General features: G+C 49.4%; 1 protein-coding gene across 3 annotated transcripts in view; it reads left to right on the top strand.

Annotated features, from left to right (window-relative positions):
- asic1b (acid-sensing (proton-gated) ion channel 1b) overlaps nucleotides 1-25,261 on the top strand; it is an 809,000-nt gene that overhangs the window by 770,884 nt on the left and 12,855 nt on the right. The gene's annotated exons all lie outside the window — the stretch shown is intronic.

Below are 25,261 nucleotides of genomic sequence, written 5' to 3'. Positions count from 1 at the left end.
GCTCCATCAGGCTTTCAAATCTTAATTTGAATCAATTCTGCTTCTGCACAAAGACATTAAGCATCTCTATGGATCAATCAGTCTAATCTTCCTTAAAAGTTCAATTTAGCCACTGGGTGCACAGTGATGGTTTGAACGAGTGTCAATGTTAAGTAACAATTACAGTGAAACACTCAGACACAGCTCTTAATGCTTTTCATGCTGGGGTTTCTAACCAGGATGAAGGCATTATTGTCTATTTTATCGTCATTTGTGTAAAACGTTGCATGCAACAAATGTGGGCAGTCTCGCAATATAATTTTGCCCGTTTGACAGCGCTCGGTAATCCCACCTGAGTTCCCTCACAGACTGGGAAGGAACGTTGGAGCAGTCCTCACACATTGCCGCTCGCTAAGGAACCATTAACCGTGTGCGATTAGCAGTTTACCCGCCTTGGTTAAGGAAGGAAGGGGCTGGATTCTCTGTTTCAGTGGCTAAGTGTCGGCTTGAACGGAGAATTTGCAGGAGGTTTGCGATGAAAAAACTCGGCGCTGACCCCTCACCAATTAACGGGACCAGTGAGGGGCTAGCAGCGCCGCCGAGTGAAACTCCCGCCGAAAACTGCCGGAGAATGGCCGGGTTCCAGGCCCCGCATGCACACGGCTTCTCCTCCCATTCTACCCAGTGTCCCAGCTGTCCCCTATTTATACTCTTTTGGTGAAACAAATAAAAATCAATAAATTAAACAACATGGTGTCAGCCGTGCGCGGACCCGACCCGCCATCGCAACCCCTCAGCTCACCCCCTGGCCACCCCTCACCAGTCCCCCCAGCCCTCGTGGAAGCCCCCCCCCCCCTCCCCCGGCCAGCGGCACGGATCTCGGCCATTCTCAGTCCGCAGCTACCACACAGGGTCACCGACCGCTGAGACCTCATGTGTCCCGCGCCATCGGGAACTTGGCCCATCGGGGACGGAGCATTGCAGGAGGGCAGGCCGATGACGCGCCAACGCCGTTGCAATGATGCGAGATGCGATTACGCCATTTCTGAGGAGGCGCAGCATGGCTGACCAACGTCAAACCAGTACCGGTCCCGATTTGGGCATCGCTGTTGATTCTCCGCCCGATCACCGATTACGGCGTCGGGCAACGGAGAATCCCGCCCAAGATATTTGCATTCGGACAGCTCCTTTTCCCACCTCCCAAAGCATTTTACAGCAAATGAAGTGTGTTTGCAGCGTGGTAGTACTTGTAATGCAGGAAACATGGTGGCCATTCTGCGCAAAGCAAGCTCCCACAAGCAGCCATGTGATAATTACCGGATTATCTGTTGTTGTGATGTTGATCGAGGGATACATATTGGCCAGGGACTGCAGGAGAATACCCCTGCTGCTCTTTCAAATATGAACTCTTCCATCCACCTGGTAGGGCAGACAGCACCTCCAACAGTTCAGCACTCTGTCAGTTCAGCAATCTGTCAGTACTGCACTGCCAAGTGGTGAGAGTGCTGCGGTGAGAGTGGTGAGGAGCCATGGCTGGCCAGGGCCGGCAATGGGAGGGTGTGTATGGTGAAAAACACCAGTCTTGTACCCTGGATGGGGGGGGGGGGGGGGGGGGGGGGCTCAACTCATACCTTTTGCCCTCGCCATCCTCTGAACCTGGAACATCAACCGCACGCTGCACTCTGGGACAACCTTCCAGCGCTCGGGATCGAATGTCCTGGAGTGTGAGCCGAAGTCCGTGCGGCCATTTGTTTTGACAGGGTGCATTCTGGGCAATGCCTTCCTTCAGTCAAAGAATATCACAAAGGTGTCCAACATGAACCAAATTTGGAGGAACGCAACAAAATGCAAAGGCATGACAGGATTCATGAGCCTAAACAAATCATTGGCAATGATACAAAACTCTAATTGTAAGATAGTGCGATGGATAATCCGAACAATTGTGAGTAAAATTTCAGCGCTACAGATATATTCTTTTAGGTGTCCCAAGCATAGCTAGTTTTCAGGTGTGGTAATACCGTTGTTCAGTTGAGTTTCTTGTTGATGTGACTGGATTTGAAGTTGATGCTGTATTTATATTACTTGTCAGACACTTATCTTACTTTTGTGTCCAAGTGTGTTCTGTAAAAGTTTGAAATAGAAACAGCCTTGCATTTGGAGAGTGACTCATAGCTTGACAAAAGTAATTTGTCACTAAGTACTTTTGGAGTCAATGTTATTATGTCAGGAATTCTGACAAACAATTTGCACTTAGCAATTTTCAAAAACACACAGGACCAGATTCTGGGGCTGAAATTGGACTTTTAGGGGCTCCTTAAATTTCTGAAATGGATCTTGTGGCACATGCACACACTTCTGATGCAAAGCGTGCCTGATGCTATATTGATAGAGGGGGTTAGTGCACAAACCTAATGGTTCCTGGAAATATGGCATCAATCAGTGAGTAACATTGATCTGATGCCAGTGCTCAACATGCATAATTGAGGAGTATGGTTAAAGGGAGTGGAATAAGGGGCCTGGAAACAGGAGGAGCACCAGGGCCCATGATTCCTCCCCCTAGCCCTGGTGGCTGACAACCTGCCGCTCACTGCGAATGTGAAGCCCTTGGCCAGATACATGTCATGGTGTGACTCCAAACCATACATACAAGGGCAGTTCCAGCCTTGACCACTGGGGGCAGCAATGTATTGATAAGTGGATCGCAGGACTCCCAGGGCAAGGAAAAGAGGGCGGCGACGAATCAGCGTTCAGATTTTCAAAGTATACACATGTGGATATCAAGTCCAACAAGATCAGATTTGCCCCCTCTATGACAATTCCTCTCTCCAAACCCAATGAGCAAACAACATGCTGTCTTCACTATTTAGGGACACATGCGAAGGATAAGACTTTGGTGAAATATCCGAAAAGCACCCATAGAATCACACCTCTGCATTTTCTGAAAGAAAATGACACCCCCATTTGCCTTTTCATATTGTTTGTATGTTAGTGCATTAGAAGCAGTTCAGAGAAGGTTTACTAGACTAACACCTAGAATGGGCAGGTTGTCTTATGAGGAAAGGCTGGAGAGATTAGGTTTGTATCCACTGGAGTTTGGAAGAGCAAGAGGCGATTTGATTGAAACATGTAAGATCCTGAGGGATTATTGACAGGGTGGATGTGGAGAGGATGTTTCCTCTTCTCAAAGAACTCGGGGTCAATGTATAAAAATAGAGGGTCGCCCATTTAGGGCGGAGCTGAGGAGAATTATTTTCTCTCAGAGGGGGTGAGTCTCTGGAACTCTCTTCCTCAAATGGCAGTGGAAACAGAATCTTTGACTATTTTTAAGGCAGAGCTCGATAGACTCTTGATGAACAAGAGGGGGAATGAAAATGAAAATGAAAATGGCTTATTGTCACGAGTAGGCTTCAATAAAGTTACTGTGAAAAGCCCCTAGTCACCACATTCCGGCGCCTGTCCGGGGAGGCTGGATTTTTGCGCTCAAGTCTTTCTGACCCTTATCCTCAAACTATGACCCCTAGTTCTGGATTCCCCCATCATCGGAAACATTCTTTCTGAATCTACCCTGTCTAAACCTGTTAGAATTTTATAAGTTTCTATGAGATCCCCTCTCACTCTTCTAAACTCCAATAAATATATTCCTAACCGATTTAGTCTCTCCTTATATGACAGTCCCGCCATCCCAGGAATCAGCCTGGTAAACCTTCGCTGCACTCCCTCCATAGCAAGAACATCCTTCCTCAGATAAGGACACGAAAATTGCCCACAATACTCCAGGTGTGCAATGCCCGAAACAATGACAGTAAAGCATCCCTATTCTCTCAAATCCTCTTGCTAGTGTTATGTGAGAGTACCTTTAAGAAATGGGTGTTTAAGAAACGTGCCTTTAAGAAATGGGTGTTTATCAGTAATGTCAGAGTGTGGGTGGAGCTGGGCTGTCTGTCAGCTTTTTACTTTCATTTTAGGCTGTTTGCTGCAGGGTGTGTTTTAGTTTCGTTTTCAGTGTTGGAGCTGAAGCCAGACAGAGCAGGTGTACTGCTGTTCTCTCTGCCATGAAAAGACTGTCTCTTGATCATTTGGTGAATTCAGAATTATAAATGTTCTCAGTAGTGAATGTAAACCTGATGTGCTTCTGTTAGAAGGTGTTTCTTTTGTCTTCTGGATATTGTTTGGGAAGTTATTAAGCATTACTTAGTGCTGTATTCTATGGAGGTTGCATTTGAATTAATGGTTGCTAAGATGTTCACTGTATGTTTTAAAAAGGTTAACTTGAGTTCATAGAATAAACATTGTTTTGCTTTAAAAAATACTGTTCCATTTCTGCTGTACCACACCTGTAGAGTGGGCCGTGTGCTCCCCATACCACAATCTAGTAAATGTTGTGGGTCAGGTGAACTCCATGATACACTTTGGGGGTTCTCTAGACCCTCGCCCATAACGCTATGAAGGCCAACATACCATCTGCCTTTTTTACTGCCTGCTGTATCTGCGCGCTTACTTTCAGCGACTGAAACACGAGGACACCAAGGACTCGCTGAGTATCCACCTCTCTCAATTTTCACCCATTCAAATAATAATCTGCCTTCCTATTTTTGCTGCCGAAGCAGATAACCTCACATTTATCCACATTATACTGCATCTGCCATGCATGTGCCCACTCACTCAGCCTGTCCAAATCCCACTGAAGCATCTCTGCATCCTCCTCACCGCTCACCCTCCCACCCAACTGTGTATCATCTGCAAATTTGGAGAGAATACATTTAGTTCTCTCATCCAAATCATTAATATATAATGTGAGCAGCTGGGGTCCTAGCACAGATTCCTGCGGTATCCCACATTGCCTGCCAATCGGAAAAAGACACATTTTTTCCAACTTTTTGCTTCCTGTCTGCTAACCAGTTAACCGGAGGCGATATTGATCATGATGCCTCAGTGCTCGGACCGCAATTGCTTCTAATTCACATAAAGGACTTGTATTCAAACATTCCATTCATAGTGGTTGAATTGTGAAAGGGCACCTGGCAATCCAAAATGAGAGAACAAGATATTAAAGTCGGTCAATGGCACACAAAAATGAATGCCAGGTACGGCAAGAAGGAAGGAAAAAACAGATGAGACATGTACTCCGTGAATGGTGTTGAAATGACTGAGGGTAAAGCTGGAGAAGATCTGGGAGTGTAAGGAGACTAAGTTTGGAACGTCGATGTTTGTCTAAAGTGAACATGATGCCCAGATCAGTAAAACTGCCAGATATTATTGCCTTCAAATTTGCTTATGGATTGAGTTTATATGACTTCAATTCCATTCATTACAATTCATTTGCAATTATAATTGCACGAGTTTCGAAACAAGACACAATGCCAATAATAAACTCCACAACATGCACTTGTAAGAGCTCTTACCAAGACAATAATTGCCTAAACAACTGCTGCCATAGCAACCCCCACTGCCCCTAATACACCACCAACCAAAATTGTATTCTGTAAATTTCTAACTCTGAGCAGCACAAAGTCAATTAACCTACATGAGTGAAGAGATTGTCAATCATAGCATTGTTAAATTTATGATGGACTCACATTGCATTTAGATTAATTGTGTTGCCTGTGTGTTTTCATTATGGTTTAATTAATTATGAGCAGGGGCAGAAGACTGTCGATCAGGAGGCCTTCCCATGGGCCTTACTTTTGCAGATATTAACGTCAGACCCTTGTGAGTATTATAGGCAATGACATGCCAGTGAAGGTGAACTGTCATAAATCTGAAGCCGCCCACATTTTTCAGTCATCCTGTGCAATGGCGCCAAGCTTTTGAACAGCAACAAATGCCTTTCGGGTCGTAAGACACAAGACAGGAGCAATTAATTTGACACTGTGGTGAATGTATTTCACCTAATCCATGAGCTGTCTGTACTGTCTGTATGATGATGTGACCCATGACCTGGAAGTGATGATACGGGCTACTTCCAGGTACTGTACTGGAATCCCGGTGGGCTCCGCCTCTGGCTCCGCCCACACCGGGGCGATATATAGTCCAGCCACCTGTGGGTGGCACTCATTTGTACAGCCGACTCTGGCAGGCAAGTTCCTGGATAATAAAGCCTAATGTTCACTCGTTCTCACGGTCTCACAGTGAATTGACGGTATAACAGACATCATGCCACGTAGGGAGATATCAGGCTGGGTGACCAAAAGCTAAGTCAGAGAGGTAGGTTTGAAGGAGTATCCTAAGAGGAGAGAGAGAGACGTAAAGGCGGATAGGTTTAGGGAGGGAATTCCAGAGTTTGGGCTCCAGGCAGCTGCCGCCACATCTGTTGGCGGTGGAGTGATTAAAATCAAGGATCAGAATTGGAGGAGCGCAGAGATCTTGGCAGATCCGAGGAAGTTAAAGAGATGGGGGAGAGGGGCGAGGCTTTGCAGACATTTGAACACAAAGATGAGAATTTAAATGCTTCTGTTTCCACAAGGTGTAGCAGTATTAGACAGCCGCTGCAAGTTAAACGTGGGGTTAACGAATGATCGACAGGTTAAGGGTGCCGTCAATGAAGGCTTGCTGCCTGAATGTGGTTGGTAGACCCTTTTAAGTGTTTCAGACAAAGGCCTTGCAACTTGGAAACGAAAAGCTTCTTAAAGTGGCTAAACGGGACAGGTTATGAAGGCACATTTACACCTGGCATACTAGCTTCCGAGTAAGAGAGCTACGGGTGAATTATAACAAGTGCCACAAGAGGGATATAAATGGTATACTTCAGGTTTCGTAATACACTCTGTCTTAAACACTATGTTAAAAATTAATCAAAGCATTAAGTAATTAGATAAAAGGGTAATAAAGGCATAAGTTTGGGTTTCTGCTGTACAGGGGAGAGAAGTTGGCTAGAGGAAAGCAATGTTCAGGGGCTGATAAAGCAGTTCTGGTCACGGATCAAAGAAGCGTGATTTAGCCAAGTAGTGTACCTGGACGGCACTGTAGCACAGTGGTCAGCACTGTTGCTTCACAGCGCTAGGGTCCCAGGTTTGGTTCCCGGCTTGGGTCACTGTCTGTGTGGAGTCTGCACGTCCTCCCCGTGTCTGCGTGGGTTTCTTCCGGGTGCTCCGGTTTCCTGCCATAAGTCCCAAAAGACGTGCTGTTAGGTGAATTGGACATTCTAAATTCTCCCTCTGTGACCCGAACAGGCGCCGGAATGTGGCGACTAGGGGCTTTTCACAGTAACTTCATTGCAGCGTTAATGTAACCCTACTTGTGACAATAAAGATTACTATTATTATTAAAAGGATGGGTTTAATGATGGGCTGGAACATTTTGCGGTCTTGTTTCCATGGAGCTAACTGTGAAGGCGAATTGCTCTGTTTTTGGTACGGATTTAGAAGGTGATATTTTTAATATTCAACACAGAAGAACACAATTGGAGAATTGTTCACATGTCTGGGTACCCCATTATATAGGAAGTATATTATAGCTTGATAAGCATACGGCAATGATTTGCTGGATTGATACTGGAAGTAAGGCCTAGTACTTATGAAGAAAGACATCAGAAATTGGAACCTTTTTCACAGAAACCGAGGAAGCTAAGACAGGATTGAACATTGACATTCCAAATTATTAAAATACTTGGAGAGTGTAGAATGAAGAATAATTTGCACCGGATGTGAATCAGTAACAAATGATCTCTGGCTCAGGCAGGATGATTACTTCAAGGATGACAGGAAGGTTTGAAGGATTTTCTTCAAGCTGAGGATATTGCAACACCGAGGGTGGGATTGACCGTTTGAGAGACTAAGTGTTGATTCTGGGACTGAATGGGGGGTGTTCCCCAATTCCATGGGGCACCAATCACGGAGCCATTCAGGACATCCCCACGTCCCCTGCCTTCCTTACCACACCTCTGACCCCATTGGTGCCTGGAATGGGGGGGTATCTAACCCCGCCACCTGTCACCTTGACAGGGGTGCCGGTGGTTCATGCTACCCATGCCAGCGATACGCTCTGTGGCCCCTGTCCTGCACCCTCCTCTGGGGTCTACTGTCGGTGTCCTCCTTGGGTGGCACTGGGGTCGGAGATGGGGGGGGGGGGGGGGGCGGTCACCGTGTTCCACCGACCAGCTCCATGCTTGGTGGCATTCCTGCAGAGCCTGCGGTTGGGGCTGGGTGAGGGGGGTTGGCACCTGTGGGGACAGTAGCTGCGGTGTGCAAGGGTTGTGCCTACCTGTCTAGGGTCAGGATGGATGGGAGCAGGGGCACAGTGGGAAGGCGGGGCTTGATGATCACTGGTGGGCTTGTGGGGTGGGCTAGCTGATAGGGTCACGGATGGGGCACCCACCCTGGGAGGGGCAGTATGCCAGGGTGGGTGCTAAAGGTCACTGTGCATGAGTCCGCTGTTTGACGTGTGCTCTGCTCTTCCCCTGCAGTGGGGCAGCGCCTCGGCTGGGTGCACTGAGGGGTGCCAGAACCTGGTAGGCCACTGGCTCCGCTGGGCTACGCCCATCCTGTTGATGGGTCAGCTGGTGTCTGAGGATTCCTAGGGGTGTGGGCTGGGGCGGGGGGGGGGGGGGGGGGGGGGGCGCACCCATATGGCTGATGGTGCTCTGCACATTTACAGGTGACAGTGGGCAGTCAGCGGAGTGCGCAACCAGATGACTGCTTTGCAGACTGCGGCAATGGTGGTCTGTGTCCAGACACCCCGATTGCAGGCGAACACCCCGAACCCACGGTCCATATCCTGGTCGACCCCCGCTACTCCGCCCAACCCTGGCCGACGACCCCTCCAGCCAGCAGCACAACTGTCAGCCCACTGTTGCGGGTTTAGACACGTTTCTTACCTCCTCTCTCTCCCTCGGCAGGCACGGCGCACGTTCCCCACTTTTCAATACCACAAGTGAACTGCGACAACATCACTTCCGCCTGGCGGGGGCGAAAAATGCAAAAGGCTGGAGAGCACTCGGTCAAGCCCATTAATGAGATGTTAATGTATGCTACTGTATGTTTTGCACGCCCACACTGCCCGGGGCGTGGAATGCGCTCACACCACCAGCAAGGCACCAGAGCATGGTGGTACACTGGGCGCCCAGCGCCGACCTCGATTTTCGGATGGCGTCCGATTCTCCGCCCGATTGAATGGAGAATTCACCCCACAAATGTTTTTCGACAAATGAAATGAAATGAAAATCACTTATTGTCACGAGTAGGCTTCAATGAAGTTACTGTGAAAAGCCCCTAGTCGCTACATTCTGGCACCTGTTCGGAGAGGCTGGTACGGGAATTGAACCGAGCTGCTGGCCTGCCTTAGTCTGCTTTCAAAGCCAGCGATGTAGCCCAGTGTGCTAAACCATCCCCTATTGAGTGGCTATTGAGACAGATATCATTTAAACATTAAATAAAATAGGTGGAAAAAAGCAGCACACAAAAGAATATTGTATGGGGAAAGGATGGAAAAATGAAAATGAATAGATGGCTCAGTGTTGATCAGTGGAGATATGATGATTGATGAAGATCCTTGAGTTTTGTTTGATTGTCCGGAACCTCCCCTGCAGGGTTGGGATACAGGCAATTTTTTAAACTTATGTGGTCATGGAATGTGGGTGTCAAGGCCAGTATTTATTGTGCCCATTTCAACCTTCGATGCATTCATACTAAAAGGCTGCCTATAATTTAACACCAAATTGTCCCTCAGGTTCACACTGCTGCAGTAAGGTTAAGGGAGGGGGTTGTTGGGTTACGGGTATAGGGTGGATACGTGGGTTTGAGTAGGGTGATCATGGCTCGGCACAACATTGAGGGCCGAAGGGCCTGTTCTGTGCTGTACTGTTCTATGTTCTATGTTCTAATATGGGTAGCCATTGAGGGTTCATTTTTTTTCAACTATATTATCAAGGCCAGGGCGAAGGGAGCTTCATCCAGCACCTCTTGCTGCACTTGACCTGGGAATGTTTGATGCCAAATGTGAGGGACATGTTCCACCCCCAGCACTGCCACTAACCGCACTGCCAGACGGGGCAAGAAAATTCATTGCAAAGACGATGCTACTGGAATAATTTGTATCAGAAAAAAAAATTTGTGCAGGCTGTAATCGAATTGCAGTCAGGAACTCAAAGCTGTTCATTGGCTTTCTCCCAAGTCGTTCCCTGCTGTGTTGTAACTCGTGATGAATCAACTCAATCTCATTCATTATTGGCTAAGTAAGAAGCATATATCGAGTCATGACAAGTTTCTCAAGTCCCTTGTTCCTTCAATAAACAAAGCCAATTATGTGGAGAACAAGCAGAGTCTGGCAGCAAGCTACAAGCTTGTAATGTGCTCCAGGGCTCGATCGAGGTTATGAACCACAAGAGCCCACTGCAAGAGGCTTACCTTCTCTTCAGCCACTCCAGTGTATCACTGCCTTGTGCTCATTTGCTGATTCCCGTCCCACGTGGCAATGCTTGCAAGTGTTTCAGACTCCGCGTGATTCCTGTTAGGGGATCTCTGTACATTCAGTGGAGGATTGGCGGGAACGCAGGAATATGGGCCTGGAATGTAGGGCGTTAACTTTAACCCTCAGAAACAGGTGGGCTCGAGTTGGATGGGAAGTTCAAAAGAAAATTGATTTCCAACTCTTATGACATCTGTGCCCTTCCAGTTTTAATAATGGTGTTATGAAGATGTGTTATATAAACTATTTATTTATGGGCCTAGTGGTTAGCCCCGCTGCCTCACGGCGCTGAGGTCCCAGGTTCGATCCCGGCTCTGGGTCACTGTCCGTGTGGAGTTTGCACATTCTCCCCGTGTCTGCGTGGGTTTCACCCCCATAACCCAAAGATGTGCAGGGTAGGTGGATTGGCCACGCTAAATTGCCCCTTAATTGGAAAAAAATAATTGGGTACCCTAAATTTTAAAAAATATATTTATTTATAACATTGGCTGGACTTACACATTATTGAACTTTTTTGACAAGAACACTTTTTCGAAGCAAAGGACACTGGCTTACAGCAGTTACAATGTCGCATTTACGAAGGACATAAGCTGCTTTTATGGAGACAATATGAAGCTCTCAGAGAGAGGTCACATGATCGAGCTCTTGGGTGAAAAGACACTGGATTTTTGGATAGTCCGAGAGAGACTGCCACAGGGGCAAAAGCCGTATCCGCCCCCAACCCCTTATCTTTCTTTCTTCTGCAACCTCTCTCACAAAACTGAGCTGTTTGTGATTTGAAAAACCCACCAGAAAACCTCATTGCTGCAAGTGAAAAGTTCTTAAAGGAGAATTCTGGATGTACACCACTGTCTACAGTGAGAAACCCCAAGAACCAGCAGCTACTGTGGATCCTTCAGCTGTGGACAAGCATCTGGACACTCTGAATACATTCTTGTGACTTGTTACATGGCCAAGTTTTTAATACCTGATATTCTGCAGAGTTTAACTCTTCTTTTGCATGCTTGTGGGGGATTGTGTGTGTGTGTGTGTGTGTGTAACCTTTTGTTAATTTATGCATCTTCACCTCAGTGAGTTTTAACAATAAAACAAACTCTTTACTCGTTAACTTAAGAAGCCTGGCTTGTTATTTATTGCACCGAGCCGCACACAGTTAAAAGCCTTTTGAAATTTAATCTCTGTTATTACAAACTTAGGTGAGGGACAGAGAATCAATTTATCCCGTTAACTTAGTTATAACAGCGGCAAGATGGTGGAGCAGGTGACCAACCCGCTCCCAGGAGGCAGCTCAGTTGTTGAAACCTTTTAAGGAGCCTGTGTGCCTCCGTTTGTACACGTGTTGTGTTTAACTTCAGCTGGCTGTGTTTCCCTGGTCTTGAAACCTGGTAGGTAAAAAGGCCGGGAACCATGAATAAGTGCTTTGCTTGTGGACCAGGAGGAGAAAGACTTTTTGTCCAGACTGAACAAACTTACCCTGTAAACCTCACCCACTCCTCATGATCTGTCAGAACCCCCCCCCCCCCCCCCCCCCCCCCCCCCACTTTCACAATCTCCAACAGCCCCTTCCTCAATCTCTTTCTCCCTTGTGCAATAGCCAGGGGCGTTCTCGTTCTCGGATCCTGGCACTCTTCCCTTGAAGAACAGTGTGAAGCAATGGATGGATTTATAGGCTGATTCACAGTCCGACAGATGATGTAAACCATCTTCATACCAGCCGATAGACAGGTTAATCCTACATGGTGGGAGGGTCTTATGGACTCCCTTGTCCACGTGGGTCCTGCTGGGTATCAATCCGAAATTCAGAGCTCCAGCCCTCAGGACTGTTTGGAGTGGGGTTGGAACCCTGTGCTTTCTGACTCGAAGAGGAGAATGCTTCAAGAAAAGCAAAGACTCACTTCACATGGTTATGGGGCTGGATTCTCCATTTCAGGGACTATGACCCCACGCCGTCGTACAAACTGTGGCTTTTTACGCCAGAAAAACTGGCGGCAAAAGGCCCCATGTACATAGCCCTGCAGGGGGCTGGCAGGGACCCGTCCTGAAACTCGCAGCTTTTGCTGCAGATACGGCTCCCCGTACTTCTGGGTCAGAGGCCGCGCATGCGCACGGCAGTGACCTCCAGCAGCTGTGCCGTGCTCCTTGGCCGACCCAGACCGCGGAGCTGGACCTTCTCAATCGTGCCCCCGATCGGCCGTGCTCCTGACCCGGAACTCCCGCCCAAAAATAGCCCGGTCCCATATGAGGCCCCCCGCCTTCCGATCGGCCCGCCCCTGACCATGGTGGCCGCCGACTGAGTCCGCAGCAGCGACACGAGTATCCCGAACGACAAGGCCATGTTAGATCCACACCATCAGGACATCGGCAAGTCGAGGGCGGGGAATGGCGGGGTAGGCCTCCAGCAATGGTAGGGCAGCACAGTAGCACGTGGATAGCACTGTGGCTTCACAGCGCCAGGGTCCCAGGTTCGATTCCCCGCTGGGTCACTGTCTGCGGAGTCTGCACGTTCTCCCCGTGTCTGTGTGGGTTTCCTCCGGGTGCTCCGGTTTCCTCCCACAGTCCAAAGACGTGCAGGTTAGGTGGATTGGCCGTGCTAAATTGCCCCTTAGTGTCCAAAAATGTTAGGAGGGGTTATTGGGTTAGGGGGATAGGGTGGAAATGAGGGCTTAAGTGGATCGGTGCAGCCTCGATGGGCCGAACGGCCTCCTTCTGCACTGTATGTTCTATATCAATGGCCGCCGGTAGGGGATACGCGGCGCGAAATACTCGGAGAGTACGCCGCTTTTCGGGGGCCGGAGAATCGGGGAACCACCGCCGGTCCCAATTCCATGCACTGAAATGGATTCTCCACCCCGGCGGCGGACGCGATTTTGGAGTGCTGCATTATCGGAGATGCGGTCTGTTTGCCTGTTCAGATGGATGTAAAAGATCCCATGACATATTTGGAGTCGAGCAGGGGACTTGGCACTGGTGTCTTGGCCAACATTCATCCCCTCAAGCCACACCACTTGGAAGTGTCTCGTCATTCATCGCAATTCTGTTTGTGGGATCCTGCTGTGCGCAGATTGGCCGTTGTGTTACCTTACAACAATGGGGGGCACTTCGAAAGCAGGCCATTGACTGTGAAGCACTTTTAAATCTCCTGAGGAATGTGGAAGTTGCTATATAAATACAAGATCTTTCTCAGTTTGGATTAAGAGAGTTAGACTGCATTGTAACACTGTAATTTAACATTGGAAACCCTGTTTAATACTCATCCGCTGTAATAAGCCTCCATCAGCAGTTAATGTGTGTCTGGCCCAGAATAGTTTCCCAATTAAATACGATGCTTTCATTGCAGGTATCTCTGCTTAATGAATACAGAGTGAGCGTGTGACCAGATTGGCTGTGTTTCATTTCGACTGACGACAGATAATAAAATTACTGTACCATTTACATGAAGTAATAAGAGTCAGGTTTGCAATAAGAGTACAATGATTGATTCTATACCACAGAAGGGAGCAAAGAGCTCAGAACCTAATGAGGGAAAAATCACACAGGTTGGCCCACATTCAGGGCCCCTGGTTCACAGTGACAGCACAGGATTCCGGATTTCTTCCAGATGAATTGGGGATAAGCAATAGGCGCATTCGGCTCCTTGAGCCGACACTACCATTCACTGAGACATTGGCTGCTCTGTTACCACAGTTCCACTACCCGCCCAATCCGCATTCCATATGGTGTTGTGCAATTCCATTCATTTTCCTTCTTTTGAAGATACGCCAAAGCGATGCTACAGTGGAATGAAACAGTTCCCCGTTTCCTCCACAGTGTGAGCATCACAGGTTGGGCTCTGTGGCTTCATCCAGGGCAGAAAATACATCTGCTTGTACAATGTGTTCGGCTCCATCCGGAGCCTCATTGGGCTCACGTCCCTCAAACAGATTTAAATGGTGCGCAGGGTAATGGCTATTGAAAGATACAAGCTGATGGTGCACCTCTCACACTCTCCTCACACCCTCACACTCTCTCTCCCATGAAATGAAATGAAAATCGCTTATTGTCACGAGTAGGCTTCAATGGAGTTACTGTGAAAAGCCCCTAGTCGCCACATTCCGGCGCCTGTTCAGGGAGGCTGGTACGGGAATTGAACCATGCTGCTGGCCTGCCTTGGTCTGCTTTCAAAGCCAGCGATTTAGCCCTGTGCTAAACCAGTCCCATACACACACACACACTCTCTCACACATACACACTCTCTCCCGCAACACACACTCTCTCATACAGACACATACACACTCATATACACACTCTCTACATGTACACTCTCACACTAACACACACACACACTCTCTCACACTCACACACACTTTCTTACTCACACACACACACTCTCACACTCTCTCACACACTCTCTCACACATTCTCTCTCACACACACTCTCTCACACACACACACACTCTCACACATACTCTCTCGCACACATGCACTCTCTCACACAGACTCTCTCGCACACACAGACTAACTCAGACACACACACTCTCTCTCACACACACTTTCTATCTCACGCACACACTTTCTCACACACACTCTCTTACACACTCTCTCTCTCACACACACACTCTCTCACACACACACACTCTCTCACACAAACACACTCTCTCACACACACACTCTCTCTCGCACACACACACTAACACACACACACTCTCTCTCTCACACACTCTCTCACACACACTCTCTCTCTCACACACACACTCTCTCTCACACACACTCTCTCTCTCACACACACACTAACTCACACACACTCTCTCACACACACTCTCTCTCACACACACTCTCTCTCTCACACACACTCTCTCACACACACACTCTCTCACACACTCTCACACACACACTCTCTCTCACACACACTCTCTCACACACACTCTCTCTCTCACACACACACTCTCTCTCACACACACTCTCTCTCTCACACACACACTACCTCACACACACACTCTCTCTCTCTCACACACACACTCTCTCTCACACACTCTCTCTCACACACACACTCTCTCTCGCACACACACACTAACTCACACACACACTCTCTCTCGCACACACACACTAACTCACACACACACTCTCTCTCACACACTATCACAAACTCTCTCACACACACTCTCGCATACACTCTCTCTCACACACTCTCTCTCACACGCACTCTCTCTCACACACTCTCACACACAGACTCTCACACACTCTCTCTCACACACACTCTCTCTCTCACACACACACTCTCTCTCACACACACTCTCTCTCTCACACACACTTTCTCTCTCACACACACTGTGGCTGGAAGGAATCCCAATAAATAATTACAGAGATCCAGGACGGGTTTGTCTGTCGTCCGACGCCAGAATCGGGAAACGCAATTGGGTGGAGAATTTGTTGTGACGGCAAAATTGTGGCGGCCGCCAGTTTCACGCCAAATCGCAATTCTCTATTGCCTTGATAGCAGCGCAATGCGTTCCAGACCTCACGTACAGTGAATGCCGTTTGCATATCATTAGTGGGCCTGACCCCGTATTTCCCGGGGCCTCCGCGATTCCCCGCCTTCATCGGGGCGAATACCCAACGGCGCGGTTCACTTGTGCGTTTAAAAATGGTGAAATCGGCGCCGTGGCTGCTGAGGGAGAGAGAGGGGGTACGGAAAGTGCCCAACATTGCCATAGTGTGCTGACGGTTGTGCCGCTGGCCGAGAGGCTTCTGCCAGGGTCGAGGGAATAGCGGGGGGTGGCCAGCAGGTGGGCTGTGGGGTCAGGGTGGACGGGCACGGAACACCATTGCCGCAGCCGACAAGGCAGCCATGCAGCTGCGCACACTGCTGACTGCCCACTGTCAACTTAGGGCCACGGGTCGTATGGGTGACCTGCTAGATGCCCTACGGCCCCAGCCGGCCCATCAGCGGGATGGGCGCGCTCCAGCAGCGGGATGGGCGCGCTCCAGCACAACCAGTGCCATCTTGTTGGCTGGGATGAATGTGTGTGGGGAGTGGCGTATATATGCGGCTGCCGGTTCTAGCCCCTCTACCAGCGCTGAATCGGTCCAGGTTCGGTACCAGTTTTGCTGTCACGGAAGTCCACGATTCCTACGCCAGCGTCAACACTTAGTCTCAGATCTTTGCTCATTGTCATGTCAGCCCAGTGTTCCAGCAAACGCACATTCAAAGAAATAGATACAATTATCTCCAAACCCAGGAAGGTTGACCTTTCAGGGACCAATATGAACTTACAACCTTTAAATCTCCAGCTGTTGACCCATTAAAAGGCGTCATCTTCACAATGCAGTGGATTCTTTGACCTCTGTGCAAGGTAGCAATTACCGAATCCTGTTCGAAGATTATCTTGTGTGTGTCAATGATATTGACTCACGCGCCCCCAGAGCCCAAATCGCAGCCCCAGTGAGTGAGCAAGAAAGCAATTCTAGTTGCTGCCCAAGTGATATCTGTCGAGAATAACAAGCGGGATCGCAGTTCCGTCCTCTTGTACAGAAGGTACGAGATTTGCAACAGCAAAGTGGGCATTTCCATTGCTAGTCAGGATGGACTTTGAAAAGTCACTTGTAAATGAATTGCCGGGGGGGGGGGGGGGGGGGGGGGGGGGGGGGGGGGGGGGGGGGGGGGGGGGGGGGGGGGGGGGGGGGGGGGGGGCAGGGGGGGGGGGGGGGGGGTGGGGGGGGGGGGGGGGGGGGTGTGGAGTGCAGCTCCTCAAAGGTATGGCTGCAAAAAAACGAGGAGTTGGTGGCAGTGACAGAAATATGGCCTTTTTTTTAATAAACTTTTTATTGAGGTATTTCTTTCGCATTGTAACAGCAACAAGATAAACAATGTGCATTAAAAAAATATTAATATAGTGTAAATACCACCTCCCTCTCCCACAGGTCCCACCATTACTTAACCCCCTACTCTAACGCTCGACTAACCCCCCCCCCCCCCCCCCCCCCCCCCCTTCAGCTGACGATTAATTTCCCGCAAAGAAGTCGACGAATGGTTGTCACCTCCGGGTGAACCTTAACAGAGACCCTCTCATGACGAACTTCATTTTCTACAGGCAGAGGAAGCTCGCCATGTCCGATAGCCAGGTCTCCGATTTCGGGGGCTTTGAGTCCCTCCATGCTAGTAATATCTGCCTCCGGGCTACCAGGGAAGCAAAGGCCAGAACATCTGCCTCTTTCTCCTCCTGGATTCCCGGATCCTGCGACACCCCAAAAATCGCCACCTCCGGACTCATTGCCAGCCTTGTATTTAATACCTTGGACATGGTGTCGGCAAACCCCTGCCAGAATCCCCTCAAAATATGGCTTTCTTGCGCACAACAGAGCAGGGAGAGCTGGGCAGCACTGTGGGCAGAAATGCTGGCATGACTTGCTGCAGGAGATACGTCAAAGGAGGGTTGCCCGACTTGAGGGTGAAGGGCACCAGCCTGGCTGAAAATGGGGAAGACATTTCCTGGTGTCAGGAGGAAGTTACGGCATTGCTTAGTTCTGCTGACATTTCCCGTGGGATCAGACCAACCAACGCACTGGGTGGTACCATTGTCAAGCACTGCCTTCGCACACATGCTTTCACTGTGCCCAAAGTTCCAGGGTACCTTCCCCATAGAGGTAGAGCGAGCAATCTCTCAGTATCCACCCTGTCAAACCCCAGCCAGGGGGAAACAATCTCTCAGTATCCACCCTGTCAAACCCCAGCCAGGGGGAAACAATCTCTCAGTATCCACCCTGTCAAACCCCAGCCAGGGGGAAACAATCTCTCAGTATCCACCCTGTCAAACCCCAGCCAGGGGGAAACAATCTCTCAGTATCCACCCTGTCAAACCCCAGCCAGGGGGAAACAATCTCTCAGTATCCACCCTGTCAAACCCCAGCCAGGGGGAAACAATCTCTCAGTATCCACCCTGTCAAACCCCAGCCAGGGGGAAACAATCTCTCAGTATCCACCCTGTCAAACCCCAGCCAGGGGGGAAACAATCTCTCCGTATCCACCCTGTCAAACCCCAGCCAGGGGGGGGAAACAATCTCTCAGTATCCACCCTGTCAAACCCCAGCCAGGGGGAAACAATCTCTCAGTATCCACCCTGTCAAACCCCAGCCAGGGGGAAACAATCTCTCAGTATCCACCCTGTCAAACCCCAGCCAGGGGGAAACAATCTCTCAGTATCCACCCTGTCAAACCCCAGCCAGGGGGAAACAATCTCTCAGTATCCATCCTGTCAAACCCCAGCCAGGGGGAAACAATCTCTCAGTATCCACCCTGTCAAACCCCAGCCAGGAGGGGGGGGAAACAATCTCTCAGTATCCACCCTGTCAGACCCCAGCCAGGGGGAAACAATCTCTCAGTATCCACCCTGTCAAACCCCAGGCAGGGGGAAACAATCTCTCAGTATCCACCCTGTCAAACCCCAGCCAGGGGGAAACAATCTCTCAGTATCCACCCTGTCAAACCCCAGCCAGGGGGAAACAATCTCTCAGTATCCACCCTGTCAAACCCCAGCCAGGGGGAAACAATCTCTCAGTATCCACCCTGTCAAACCCCAGGCAGGGGGAAACAATCTCTCAGTATCCACCCTGTCAAACCCCAGCCAGGGGGAAACAATCTCTCAGTATCCACCCTGTCAAACCCCAGCCAGGGGGAAACAATCTCTCAGTATCCACCCTGTCAAACCCCAGCCAGGGGGGAACAATCTCTCAGTATCCACCCTGTCAAACCCCAGCCAGGGGGAAACAATCTCTCAGTATCCACCCTGTCAAACCCCAGCCAGGGGGGGAAACAATCTCTCAGTATCCACCCTGTCAAACCCCAGCCAGGGGGAAACAATCTCAGTATCCACCCTGTCAAACCCCAGCCAGGTGGGGAAACAATCTCTCAGTATCCACCCTGTCAAACCCCAGCCAGGGGGAAACAATCTCTCAGTATCCACCCTGTCAAACCCCAACCAGGGGGGGGAAACAATCTTTCAGTATCCACCCTGTCAAACCCCAGCCAGGGGGGAACAATCTCTCAGTATCCACCCTGTCAAACCCCAGCCAGGGGGAAACAATCTCTCAGTATCCACCCTGTCAAACCCCAGCCAGGGGGGGAAACAATCTCTCAGTATCCACCCTGTCAAACCCCAGCCAGGGGGAAACAATCTCTCAGTATCCACCCTGTCAAACCCCAGCCAGGGGGAAACAATCTCTCTCTATAGGTATGTCAGGAATAAAAGAATGACTAGGGTAAGAGTAGGGCCAGTCAAGGACAGTGGTGGGAAGTTGTGTGTGGAGGCTGAGGAGATAAGCGAGATACTAAATGAATACTTTTCGTCAGTATTCACTCAAGAAAAAGATAATATTGTGGATGAGAATGCTGAGACCCAGGCTATTAGAATAGATGGCATTGAGGTGCGTAGGGAAGAAGTGTTGGCAATTCTGGACAAGGTGAAAATAGATAAGTCCCCGGGGCCGGATGGGATTTATCCTAGGATTCTCTGGGAAGCCAGGGAAGAGATTGCTGAGCCTTTGGCTTTGATTTTTAGGTCATCATTGGCTACAGGAATAGTGCCAGAGGACTGGAGGATAGCAAATGTGGTCCCTTTGTTCAAGAAGGGGAGTAGAGATAACCCCGGTAACTATAGGCCGGTGAGCCTAACGTCTGTGGTGGGTAAAGTCTTGGAGAGGATTATAAAAGATACGATTTATAATCATCTAGATAGGAATAATATGATTAGGGACAGTCAGCATGGTTTTGTGAAGGGTAGGTCATGCCTCACAAACCTTATCGAGTTCTTTGAGAAGGTGACTGAACAGGTAGATGAGGGTAGAGCAGTTGATGTGGTGTATATGGATTTCAGTAAAGCGTTTGATAAGGTTCCCCACGGTCGGCTATTGCAAAAAATACGAAGGCTGGGGATTGAGGGTGATTTAGAGATGTGGATCAGAAATTGGCTAGTTGAAAGAAGACAGAGAGTGGTAGTTGATGGGAAATGTTCAGAATGGAGTTCAGTTACGAGTGGCGTACCACAAGGATCTGTTCTGGGGCCGTTGCTGTTTGTCATTTTTATAAATGACCTAGAGGAGGGCGCAGAAGGATGGGTGAGTAAATTTGCAGACGACACTAAAGTCGGTGGAGTTGTAGACAGTGCGGAAGGATGTTGCAGGTTACAGAGGGACATAGATAAGCTGCAGAGCTGGGCTGAGAGGTGGCAAATGGAGTTTAATGTGGAGAAGTGTGAGGTGATTCACTTTGGAAAGAATAACAGAAATGTGGAATATTTGGCTAATGGTAAAATTCTTGGCAGTGTGGATGAGCAGAGGGATCTCGGTGTCCATGTACATAGATCCCTGAAAGTTGCCACCCAGGTTGATAGGGTTGTGAAGAAGGCCTATGGTGTGTTGGCCTTTATTGGTAGAGGGATTGAGTTCCGGAGCCATGAGGTCATGTTGCAGTTGTACAAAACTCTAGTACGGCCGCATTTGGAGTATTGCGTACAGTTCTGGTCGCCTCATTATAGGAAGGACGTGGAAGCTTTGGAACGGGTGCAGAGGAGATTTACCAGGATGTTGCCTGGTATGGAGGGAAAATCTTATGAGGAAAGGCTGATGGACTTGAGGTTGTTTTCGTTAGAGAGAAGAAGGTTAAGAGGTGACTTAATAGAGGCATACAAAATGATCAGAGGGTTAGATAGGGTGGACAGCGAGAGCCTTCTCCCGCGGATGGAGGTGGCTAGCACGAGGGGACATAGCCTTAAATTGAGGGGTAATAGATATAGGACAGAGGTCAGAGGTGGGTTTTTTACGCAAAGAGTGGTGAGGCCGTGGAATGCCCTACCTGCAACAGTAGTGAACTCGCCAACATTGAGGGCATTTAAAATTTATTGGATAAGCATATGGATGATAAGGGCATAGTGTAGGTTAGATGGCCTTTAGATTTTTTTTCCATGTCGGTGCAACATCGAGGGCCGAAGGGCCTGTACTGCGCTGTATCGTTCTATGTTCTATGTTCTATAAGTATCCACCCTGTCAAACCCCAGCCAGGGGGAAACAATCTCTCAGTATCCACCCTGTCAAACCCCAGCCAGGGGGGGGGGGGAAACAATCTCTCAGTGTCCACCCTGTCAAACCCCAGCCAGGGGGAAACAATCTCTCAGTATCCACCCTGTCAAACCCCAGCCAGGGGGAAACAATCTCTCAGTATCCACCCTGTCACACCCCAGCCAGGGGGAAACAATCTCTCAGTCTCCACCCTGTCAAACCCCAGCCAGGGGGGGGAAACAATCTCTCAGTATCCACCCTGTCAAACCCCAGCCAGGGGGAAACAATCTCTCAGTATCTACCCTGTCAAACCCCAGCCAGGGGGGAAACAATCTCTCAGTATCCACCCTGTCAAACCCCAGCCAGGGGGGAAACAATCTCTCAGTACCCACCCTGTCAAACCCCAGCCAGGGGGGGGAAACAATCTCTCAGTATCCACCCTGTCAAACCCCAGCCAGGGGGAAACAATCTCTCAGTATCCACCCTGTCAAACCCCAGCCAGGGGGGGAAACAATCTCTCAGTATCCACCCTGTCAAACCCCAGCCAGGGGGAAACAATCTCTCAGTATCCACCCTGTCAAACCCCAGCCAGTGGAAAACAATCTCTCAGTATCCACCCTGTCCCTAAATCAGGCACAGCCCTATAGGGTCATTCGGGAGTCAGCATTGGCTCACTGTGCCAGGAGGTTGTGGGTTCAAGCCCCACCCCAGAAAGCTGAACACAGAAATCGGGGCTGACACTCCAGTGATGTCCGAAGGGACTGCACAGTCAGAGATGGATTCACCGTTCTGGAGACTATGTGCTGATGCCAGCGTAGAATATGTTGACTTTCACGACAGGAAATTTGCTGCCGACTGCTCACCGATTCCGGTACCGGTGATGAGGTAGCACTGGCGGCGGCCGAAATATCCGCCGCCCGCACCAAAAACGGCGAGAGAGTGGCCGGGTCCCAGGCCGCGCTTGTGCACGGCTGACAACCTGCACCGGTCGCGCTGTACAACATGGCACCAGCCGTGCGCATATCCTAACCCGCTAACCTCGACCCCACAGCCTACCCCCTGGCCACCCCCCAGCCCTAGCAGACAACCCTCCCTCCCCCAGCCGGCCAGCGGTATGGATCCCGGCCGAGTGTAGTGGACACAGTTCGCAGCCGCCGCCCCCCCGCCCCCTCCGAAAAACGACGCCGGAGAATACGGCAGTCGGGGTGGCAGAGTGGGATTGACCCCTCGGCGGGGGGTCGGAGAATCCCGCCCTATATAACTGTAGGTCCCTTCATTCATTCAAGCCGGCACTGTCTGTGCTGGGTGGGGCTGATGGCAGCCTTTATTTTTGCATAGGGATGGGTTGGGATGAGAAATTGAACTTGGTCCCTCCTCTCCTCCTTACACTGCAAGGTTTGGAGACGGGATCTTGCTCTGCTTCACTGATCCAGTTGCCCTAACCTCCCCCCACTTTTTTCGGAGGGAGGGGGGTTGCAGGGCGGTGGTTGTGGAGATGGAGATCTCTGCAGGTGGTACTGACCGATCTGAGACGGAAAATAAGGATGTATTTTGTTATTGAAAGAGATCTGCAATTTGGAGGATGGAAAAGTGTATTACTCTGAAAGTAGCCCCTCCCTATAATTTGTGAATTAAAAATAATTCTCCTGCTTGTGAGGAGTGACAATTAATAATAATAATAATAATCGCTTATTGTCACGAGTAGGCTTCAATGAAGTTACTGTGAAAAGCCCCTAGTCGCCACATTCCGGCGCCTGTTCGGGAAGGCTGCTACGGGAATTGAACCGTGCTGCTGGCCTTGTTCTGCATTGCAAGGCAGCTGTTTAGCCTACAGTGCTAAACCAGCCCCCTAATGAGGTCATATTAATGGATGCAGATCGAAGACTGCCATTAACATTTAAGAATAAATTTAGTTTCCCCCTGTTTCCTTCCTCATGCCTTCAGCACCCACCTGCCCTTTGCCCATACTTCCTGCTGCTTTGTCCTGCTGAGAGGTCTCTCGCATGCCTCAGACCAATCTCTCCTTAATCAGATCATCTTTTAGCTGTCTGTATTCACATGATTCTGCCAGCTCTCTTACTGTTGTGATGTACTGTTCACTGGTCTCATTTCCACCCTGAACTCTAGTGTTGAACGCATATTGTTCATATGCTACATTCCCCTCTGGGAACCCGGGTTCAAATCCCACCATGGCAGATGGTGAAATTTGAATTCAGTAAAAGACTGGAATTAATGACAACCATGTAAAGATTGTAAAAACCCATCTGCCCCTTTAGGGAAGGAATCTCCTGACCTTATCCTGGTCTGGATCCATTGCCATGTAGTTGACTCTTAAATGCTCTCTGAAATGGCCCACTCAGCGAGACACTCAGTTGAAGGGCGATTAGGGATGGGCAACAAATGCTGGCCCAGCCGGCGATGCCCACATCCCATGAATGAATAATAAAAAATATCTTCCACACATGATAGGTGAGTTAACAAGCACACACGCGCACAGATAACAGGCATACAGGCAGTCAGGATTGTGCATACACATGGGCAGAGCAAGTGCCCATGCACATAGGCAGAGTAAGCACGCACACAGGCAAACAGAACAGGGACACGCACACCCACAGGGACACACCCACACACAAGCAAACAGAACAAGGACGCGCACACAGGCAGATCCAACAAGGATAGACACACACAGACAGATTGAACAAGGATACACACAGGCAGACCGAACAAGAACATGCACACACAGGCAAACAGAACAAGGACACACACACACAGGCAAACAGAACAAGGACACACACACACAGGCAAACAGAACAAGGACACACACACAGGCAAACAGAACAAGGACACACACACACAGGCAAACAGAACAAGGACACACACACAGGCAAACAGAACAAGGACACACACACACAGGCAAACAGAACAAGGACACACACACAGGCAAACAGAACAAGGACACACACACACAGGCAAACAGAACAAGGACACACACATACAGGCAAACAGAACAAGGACACACACACAGGCAAACAGAGCAAGTGCACACAGACAGGCAAAGAGAACAAGGACACACACACACAGGCAAACAGAACAAGGACACACACAGTCGCAAACAGGAGAAGGACACACACAGGGGCAAACAGAACAAGGACACACACAGTCGCAAACAGGAGAAGGACACACACAGGGGCAAACAGAACAAGGACACACACAGTCGCAAACAGGAGAAGGACACACACAGGGGCAAACAGAACAATGACACACACAGGCAAACAGAACAAGGACACACACAGTCGCAAACAGGAGAAGGACACACACAGGGGCAAACAGAACAAGGACACACACCGAGGCAAACAGAACAAGGACACACACACAGGCAAACAGAACAAGGACACACACAGTCGCAAACAGGAGAAGGACACACACAGGGGCAAACAGAACAATGACACACACAGGCAAACAGAACAAGGACACACACAAACAAACAGAACAAGGACACACACAGGCAAACAGAACAAGGACACACACAGGCAAACAGAACAAGGACACACACAGGCAAACAGAACAATGATACACACTGGCAAACAGAACAATGACACACACTGGCAAACAGAACAATGATACACACAGGCAAACAGAACAAGGACACACACAGGCAAACAGAACAATGACACACACAGGCAAACAGAACAAGGACACACACAGGCAAACAGAACAATGATACACACAGGCAAACAGAACAAGGACACACACAGGCAAACAGAACAAGGACACACTCAGGCAAACAGAACAATGACACACACAGGCAAACAGAACAATGACACACACAGGCAAACAGAACAATGACACACACAGG

Source organism: Scyliorhinus canicula, chromosome 28 (genome assembly GCF_902713615.1).
Source record: "Scyliorhinus canicula chromosome 28, sScyCan1.1, whole genome shotgun sequence".
Lineage (NCBI taxonomy): Eukaryota > Metazoa > Chordata > Chondrichthyes > Carcharhiniformes > Scyliorhinidae > Scyliorhinus > Scyliorhinus canicula.
The sequence above is the reverse complement of the archived record's forward strand: the minus strand, read 5'-3'. Positions and strand labels throughout refer to the sequence as shown.